We start from the raw sequence: 8,978 nt of genomic DNA on the forward strand, positions 1-8,978 counted from the left end.
GGAGCCCCAGAGGAGGTCTCTGCCCGGAGGAGGGGTGGGGCAGCGGCCTGGGACTTTGAGGGGAGGGGCTGGAGCCTGGACCCCTGGGTCTGAGGGAGGAGGGGCTGGGGGTCTGGACCCCTGGGTCTGAGCGAGGAGGGGTTGGGGGTCTGGACCCCTGGGTCTGGGGGAGGAAGGGCTGGGGGTCTGGACCCCTGGGTCTGAGGGAGGAGGGGCTGGGGGTCTGGACCCCTGGGTCTGAGGGAGGAGCGGGCCTGAATCCCACAGCGCCGGTCCGGGAAGACTAGAACTTATTTGCAAGTCCTTAGGACTTTCACTTGGCCTCCTCCCAGCTGCCCCACCTTCATCCCAGCCCCATCTCCGGGCCTGGAAAGGACCCACATGCCTTGGGGCCCAGCCGGAAGGGGTCAAGACAAAGAGGTGTTTAACTCGGCGGAGCGGGTGAAGAGGTTGTCTCAGACGGAAAGGTCACTCGTCGCCCAGGGCTTGTGCAGGGAAAGGCGGGGCTCAGCCCGGGGGGAAGACATCCTGAAAGTCCGAGGCCTGTAGCGTCAAATCCTCCAACCGCTGTCTTTTGGATTTACACATTAGGAGGCGCCAGGGCCTTGGGATCCTGCCACCTGGTGGTATTTTGGGGGAACTGCATGCTCTCTGTTGCTTCAGTCTCAGTTCAGTTCAGTCGCTCAGTCGTGTCCGACTCTTTGCGACCCCATGGACTGCAGCACGCCAGGCCTCCCTGTCCATCACCAACTCCTGGAGTTTACCCGAACTCATTTCCAGTATAATGTTCATCTGTTGGGCTTGCCTATTGGCTCAGATGGTAAAGGGAAAAAAAAGTGTTAGTTGCTCTGTCATGTCCGACTCTTTGTAACCCCATGGGCTGTAGCCCGCCAGGTTCCTCTATCCATGGAATTCTCCAGACAAGAATACCGGAGTGGGTAGTCATCCCCTTCTCCAGAGGATCGTCCAGGGATGGAACCTGGGTCTCCTACATTGCAGGTGGATTCTTTATGATCTAAGCCACCAGGGAAAGAACCTGCCTGGAATGCAGGAGAGGAGAGTTTGATCCCTGGGTCAGGAAGATGCCCTGGAGAAGGAAATGGCAACCCACTCCACTCTTGCCTAGGAAATCCCATGGACAGAGGAGCCTGGCGGGCTAGAGTCCATAGGGTCACAAAAGAGTCAGACACGACTTGACTAAACAATCCATCTATTGAGTACCTACTGAGTGTCAGATACTGCTGTAAGCATTCGGGGTACAGTAATAACAACACAGACAAAATCCCTGCCCCAGGGATCCCTGGCTAAAGGAGGGAGACCCTGTGGTTCTGTCAACCTCTCTCTTGTTTTTGCCTTGTCTGTGTGAATCTGCTTCTCTCTGTACTCACTGGCCTTGCTTCTGAGTTTCTGTCTCCTGGTATTTGTCGCCAAATGCATGCCTCTCTGTTTTTATTCTATCCTTTGTATTTCTGTGTTCTCTACCAATTAAAAACAATTTGTTTTCTTAAGTCATGTATATGTATATATAAAGAATCCGCCTGCAAAGCAGCAGACCAGGGTTCGATCTCTGGGTCAGAAAGATCCCCTGGAAAAGGAAGTGGCAACCCACTCCAGTATTCTTGCCTGGGAAATCCCATGGGAAGAGGAGCCTGGCAGGCTAGAGTCCAAAAGAAGCCGAAAAGAATCAGACAGGACTTAACAACTAAACTATCAGTCTCACAATATTGGTGTCTAGAGACTTTGGGTCAGTTGGGTTAAATCTTGACATGGTCACCGTTACTGACTTTTTTGGGTGGAACATAATAACGTAACACATATACGGCCTGGTTTAGAGACAGACCCAAGTTCATGTCCAGCTCTGCTGCCCCTAGCTGTTTGTGCTGTGAGACCTGTGAAATTAGGATGATTATACCCTGTGTCACAATCCCAAAGAAAGGCAATGCCAAAGAATGCTCAAACTACCACACAATTGCACTCATCTCACACGCTAGTAAAGTAATGCTCAAAATTCTCCAAGCCAGGCTTCAGCAATACGTTAATCGTGAACTTCCAGATGTTCAAGCTGGTTTTAGAAAAGGCAGAGGAACCAGAGATCAAATTGCCAACGTCCGCTGGATCATCAAAAAAGCAAGAGAATTCCAGAAAAATATCTATTTCTGCTTTATTGACTATGTCAAAGCCTTTGACTGTGTGGATCACAATAAACTGTGGAAAATTCTGAAAGGGATGGGCATACCAGACCACCTGCCCTGCCTCTTGAGAAACCTATATGCAGGTCAGGAGGCAACAGTTAGAACTGGACATGGAACAACAGACTGGTTCCAAATAGGAAAAGGAGTACGTCAAGGCTGTATATTGTCACCCTGCTTATTAAACTTATATACAGAGTACATCATGAGAAACGCTGGGCTTGAAGAAGCACAAGCTGGAATCAAGGTTGCCAGGAGAAATATCAATAACCTCAGATATGCAGATGACACCACCCTTATGGCAGAAAGTGAGAAGGAAGTAAAAAGCCTGTTGATGAAAGTAAAAGAAGAGAGTGAAAAAGTTGGCTTAAAGCTCAACATTCAGAAAACTAAGATCATGGCATCTGGTCCCATCACTTCATGAGAAGTAGATGGGGAAACAGTGGAAACAGTGTCAGACTTTATTTTTGGGGGCTCCAAAATCACTGCAGATGGTGACTCCAGCCATGAAATTAAAAGATGCTTACTCCTTGGAAGAAGAGTTATGACCAACCTAGATAGCATATTCAAAAGCAGAGACATTACTTTGCCAACAAAGGTCCGTCTAGTCAAGGCTATGGTTTTTCCAGTAGTCATGTATGGATGTGAGAGTTGGACTGTGAAGAAGGCTGAGCGCCGAAGAATTGATACTTTTGAACTGTGGTGTTGGAGAAGACTCTTGAGAGTCCCTTGGACTGCATGGAGATCCAACCAGTCCATTCTAAAGGAGATCAGTCCTGGGTGTTCTTTGGAAGGAATGATGCTAAAGCTGAAACTCCAGTACTTTGGCCACCTCATGCGAAGAGTTGACTCATTGGAAAAGACTCTGATGCTGGGAGGGATTGGGGGCAGGAGGAAGAGGGGACAACAGAGGATGAGATGGCTGGGTGGCATCACCGACTCGATGGATGTGAGTTTGAGTGAACTCTGGGAGATGGTGCTGGACAGGCAGGCCTGGCGTGCTGCGATTCATGGGGTTGCAAAGAGTTGGACACGACTGAGCGACTGAACTGAACTGAACTGATACCCTGTGTCATAAGGTTGCTTGAGGATTAGGTGCAGTGCCCCATGGCTCAGTGGTAAAGAGTCTGCCTACCAGTGCAAGACATAGATGCAGGTTTGATCCCTGGGTTGGGAAGATCCCCTGGAGAAGGAAATGGCAACCCACTCCAGTATTCTTGCCTGGGAAATGTATGGAGCCTGGCAGGCTATATAGTCAATGGGGTCACAAAGAGTCAGACACAACTGAGCGACTAAGTACACACACACACACACACACACACACAAAGGGCCTGGCATATGTTAAGCCCTTGTGGCACTTTGTCTCCCAAGCTGGCTCCAGTAATTCCTCCTCCTTTGTGCTGGCAGGTGGCTTCTCCCTCCAACAGGTAGACTCTGCGTCCTTTCTCTTTCCATCTGGCTGGCTTGTGACTTGCTTTGACTCATGGCAATGTAGCAGAAATGATGCTGGGCCAGATCCAGGTCCAGTTCTTAAGAGAACTAAAGGCTGGAACTCTAAGACTCCATGCTGAAAGGAAGCCCAAGCTTGTCACATGGAGTGGCCACGCAGAGGAGAAACAAAGCACCCTGGCCACAAGTCCCAGCCCCGCCCCATCTGTTGCAGTTGCATGAGTAAATTCCAGAGAAATCAGCAGGATTGCCTTGTCAACCCCCAGAATCATGAGAAGTAACTTTTTTGTTTTATGGCACTAAATGTTGGTACTCTCTCAATTCATTCCACCCCCTCCCCTTTCCCCCCAGCTGTGTCCACAAATATGTCTGCATCTTCATTGCCGCCCTGCAGATTCGGATACGGAGAAGGCAATGGCACCCCACTCCAGTACTCTTGCCTGGAAAATCCAACGGATGGAGGAGCCTAGTAGGCTGCAGTCCATGGGGTCGCTAAGAGTCGGACACGACCGAGCGACTTCACTTTCACTTTTCACTTTCATGCATTGGAGAAGGAAATGGCAACCCACTCCAGTGTTCTTGCCTGGAGAATCCCAGGGATGGGCGAGCCTGGTAGGCTACCGTCTACGGGGTCACACATAGCATAGATTCAGATAGGCTCATTAGTACCATCTTTCTAGAGGGAGTGAACATATGTACACCTATGGCTGAATCCTGTTGATATATGGCAGAAACCAACACTAAAACAATTATCCTCCATTTAAAAATAAATAAGTTTTTTAAATAGAAGATACAATAATAAAAATACAATGAATTATCAGAAAGAAGACACTAAATTTTGAAGTGGTTCATTATACAATAAACAATATTACACTTTTCTGTTTGAAGTTTTTCATCATAAAAAGTATGTATATATAAATATGCTGTGTGCTGTGCTTAGTCACTCAGTCATGTGACGCTCACTCTTTGCAACCCCATGGACTGTAGCCTGCCAGGCTTCTCTGTTCATGGGGATTCTCCAGGCAGCAATACTGGAGTGGGTTGCCATGCCCTCCTCCAGGGGATCTTCCCAACCCAGGGACTGAACCTGAGCCACAAGGGAAGCCCATAAATATGTATATGTGGATAGGTAATACAATAGATAATAGAATAGTGTTATTTTACTTCTCTCTTTTTTAAAACTTATTTTTATTTTTTGGCAACACTGTGCAACATGTGGGATCTTAGTTCCCCTACCAAGGATCCATCCTGTGCCCCCTGCATTGCAAATGCAGAGTCTTAACCACTGGACCACCAGGGAAGTCCTTAATTTCTTTTTGCCTCTGGGTCTTTTTTTATTCTTTCAGGCTCTGCTTGTCTTTCCTATTTTCCTGTCTCTCTTTATCTTTTTCTCTCTGTATGTCTATTCCTATCTTGTCTATCTTACTAACAACTCCTCTGGCCACTGTCCCTTCCACTTTGCTCCCCCACATTGACCTTCTTGCTGATCTTCAAACATGCCATGCTGTTTCCTGCCTCAACATCTTGGTGCTTACTTTTCTCTGCCTGAATGCTTTTATCTTCAGTCTCCTCTTGGATCATTTCTTTACTTCATCCAGTTCTCTGTTCAATATAGTCTCTTCCTTGACCACTTCTTCAGAAATGGTCCTTGGACTTCCTGGTAGTCCAGTGGTTAAGATTCTGTGCTTCCACTGCAAGGGTTTGATTCGGGTGGGTTTGATTCCTGGTCGGGGAAGTTCAGCATGCTGTCCAGTGCAACCTAAAAAAAAGATCCACTTCCCTTTGGGACTTACCAGGTGGTCCAGTGACTAAGACTTCAAGCTTCCAATGCAAGTGGCATGGTCAGGGAACTAGGATTCCACAGGGCCTCCTCCCTGCCACAAAAATACCAGAAAACAAAATACAACCCAGAAATGGTTCTCTCCTGCCCCATAAATAACTCTATATCACATCTCACTACTATGTCTTTATCATGGCCCTTAGGATTATTAAATGATCCTGTTTTCTTCTCTTTCAAGTTGTTCAGGACAGGGATTTTGCCATCCCGAATGTTTAGAACAGTGGTGGGCACAGGAGATGCTCAGTGGCTATTGGTTGAAGGACTGCTCTTATTCAATAGTACTGATTGGCTGTGCTTTGACTCTGCCCTCTCACCCTGTTCCACACTGCCCTGGAAGTGGGAAGGATGTCATTTCCTCATTGCCCTGTCCTTTGTCCCACTTATTAGTTGAGTTGCTGTCTGTGGTTCTGAGACCCAGTGTGTGGATCTATCCTTGGTGCTGACCTAAGCTCCACTTGCATTAACCTGGGGAGGGCAAGGGACTCACAGGAGAAGGGCGATCGATGTGAGCAGGATCCAGACACTGGACCACGTAGACCATTGAGAGGAGGCAGGCATCTGAGTTCTGAAGGGAGGGCGTGCCTGGGTCACTGGGCTCAAATGGTAGTTGTTCTGTCCATCTATCAGTTCATGTATACACACACAGAGACATGTATATTATTATGGAAAACTTCAAACAAACAGAAGTGAACAGAAGAGTATAATAAGCTTCCACGTACCCGTCTAACAAATACCAACTCATGGTTAATTGCATTTCATCAGTGCCTCCACCCATTTCCTCACTTCCTATATTATTTTCATGCAAATCCCAGACATGAGATCATTTAATTATATGTCATACTTTTAAGTTTCCTTTTGTGGAGGTATGGCTTACGCATTGCAAAGGTCACACATCTTAAGTGTCCGGATTGATGCAGTTCTACCTGTGTGTAGACATGTATGACTGTCACCTCAAGCTAGTCATAGAGCAATTCCATTATCTCAAGAGGTTCTCCTGTCCCCTCTTCCACCTGATGCACCAGAGACAGCCAGTATCCTGACCTCTGTCACTAAAGATTGAAGAGCCACAATGTGGGGGTCTTAGGCTCTAGGTCTGACTTTACTGCTGTCATTAGTATTTTTTTATGCAGTATACCATACATGCATAAAGTACATGCAATATAGAGATACATATTGGGCAAATAGGAGCTTCCCTGCTAGCTCATCTGGCAAAGAATCCATCTGCAATGCAGGCAACCCTGGTTTGATTCCTGGGTTGGGAAGATCCCCTGGAGAAGGGATCGACTACCCATTCCAGTATTCTTGGGCTTCCCTGGTGACTCAGATTCTTTACAGAAAGAATCGGCCTGCAACGCTGGAGACCTGAGTTCGATCCCTGGGTTGGGAAGATCCCCTGGAGGAGGGCATGTCTACCCACTCCAGTGTTCTTGCCTGGAGAATCCTATAGACAGAGAAGCCTGGCGGGCTACAGTCCATGGAGTTGGAAAGAGCCAGACACGACTGAGCGACTAAGCACACTGGACAGATTACATTCATGGGGGAGGTGGGCGGGGGGTTCAGGATGACGGGGACACATGTATACCTGTGGCCAATTCATGTTGATGTGTGGCAAAAACCATCACAATATTGTAATTTTCCTCCAATTAAATTCATTGAAAAAAATTACATTTGTGGACCCCCAGGAAATCACCACACACATAGAGAGAAAGCCACCACTCCCCAGAATCTTTCTGTGTGCTTTTTAAATTTTTAAACATTTTAATTTACTTACTTATTATTTTTGGTCATGCTGAATCTTTATTGCTGTGCATGGGCTTTCTGTAGTTGCAGCCAGCCGAGGTTACTCTCTAGTTTTCGCCCACAGTTCTCTCATTGCAGTGGTTTCTCCTGTTGCAGAGCATGGGCTTTAAGCATGAAGGCTTCAGTAGTTGTGGGATGAGGGCTCTAGAGCACGGGCTCAGTAAATTGCAGTGCATGGGTTTAGTTGCTCCGCCAAATGTGGGATCTTCCTGGACCAGGGATTGAACCATGTCCCCTGCATTGGCAGGCGGGTTCTGAACCACAGCCACCAGGGAAGTCTCACCTAGGTAGATTTCTTTTGCAGGGAAGCCTTACCTCTGCTTTTGATGCCTTTGAACTGATTGAATCAGACCCAGCCAGATGATTTTAGGGTAATCTACTGAACTTAAAGTCAACTGATCACAGACTTTAATCACATCTAAAAAATACCTCCCAGGCAGCACTGAGATTAGCATTTGAATGACTAACTGGTACTGTAGCCTAGCCTAGCCAAGTCCGCATCAGACTGAACCAGCCCAGGTTTAAACCACATTTGTAATAAAATTCCAATTCTGCACCCCCCACGAGAAAAATCATTACCTTGAAGGTAGAGATGTTTGCCTGTTTTGTTCACTGCTGTATGTCCAGCAGCGAGAATGGTGCCTGGCACACAGTTCAGTTCAGTTCAGTCGCTCAGTCGTATCCGACTCTGCGACCTCATCGACTATAGCACACCAGGCTTCCTTGTCTTTCACTGTCTCTCTGAGTTTGCTCAAACTCATGTCCATTGAGTGGGTGATGCCATCCAACCATCTCATCCTCTGTCACCCGCTTCTCCTCTTGCCCTCAATCTTTCCCAGCATCGAGGTCTTTTCCAGTGAGTCACTATTCACATCAGGTGGCACACAGAAGGTGCTCAGTAAAGGAGATGAATGAATAGATAATGACATTCAGCTTCCCTGCCTAAGTCAGGATGTACAGGCATTGAGAGCCCTTCTCCCCATGACCTCAGAGGAGTGTAGGAGTGTTTCTGAGACGCCCACCTCCCCACAAGGCTGCCTGTTGGGGTGAAGTTGAAGATACGAGGATACATTCTTGCTACATCACTTACTCTGAAAATTACTCTCATTGTGCCTTGGGCAAGTTCTCTGCAAAATGGGCATGCGGTTCCCTTTTTTTGCTTCCTCGCTGGGTCACTGGGAGGATTCAGTTTGTGGGGAAATGATGTGAAGGGACTTTGTAAAACCTGTGTGTAAACAGATGTGCTGGAGGGTTCCATTTCTATGAAGTTCACGAGCTTGTGTAAATGTCCCACACACCCTGAGTCCCTTGCTATCTCCAGATCTGTCCAGGCTATCTCCTCCACCTAGAATGCCCTTCCTCCTACTTTGCCAGTTCCTCTTTATCTTTTGGGCTTCCCTGGTGGCTCAGTGGTAAAGAATCCTCCTGCAATGCAGGAGACATGGGTTGGATCCTGGGTCAGGAAGAACCCCTGGAGAAGGAAATGGAAACCCACTCCAGTATTCTCGCCTGGGAAATCCCATGGACAGAGGAGCCTGGCAGGCTACAGTCCATGGGATCCCAGAGTCAGACACGACTGAGCTCGCACGCTTTATCTTTTATGAGTTTGCCTAAGGCTTACTTCCTTCAGGATATCTTCCCTGATCCCCATAGGTTAGACAGTTTTGCCTGGTTCAGCTTTGTTTCAAGTGTTTTTCTTT

The sequence above is a fragment of the Bison bison genome, unplaced genomic scaffold (assembly GCF_000754665.1).
Source record: "Bison bison bison isolate TAMUID 2011002044 unplaced genomic scaffold, Bison_UMD1.0 scf7180017864313, whole genome shotgun sequence".
NCBI lineage: Eukaryota > Metazoa > Chordata > Mammalia > Artiodactyla > Bovidae > Bison > Bison bison.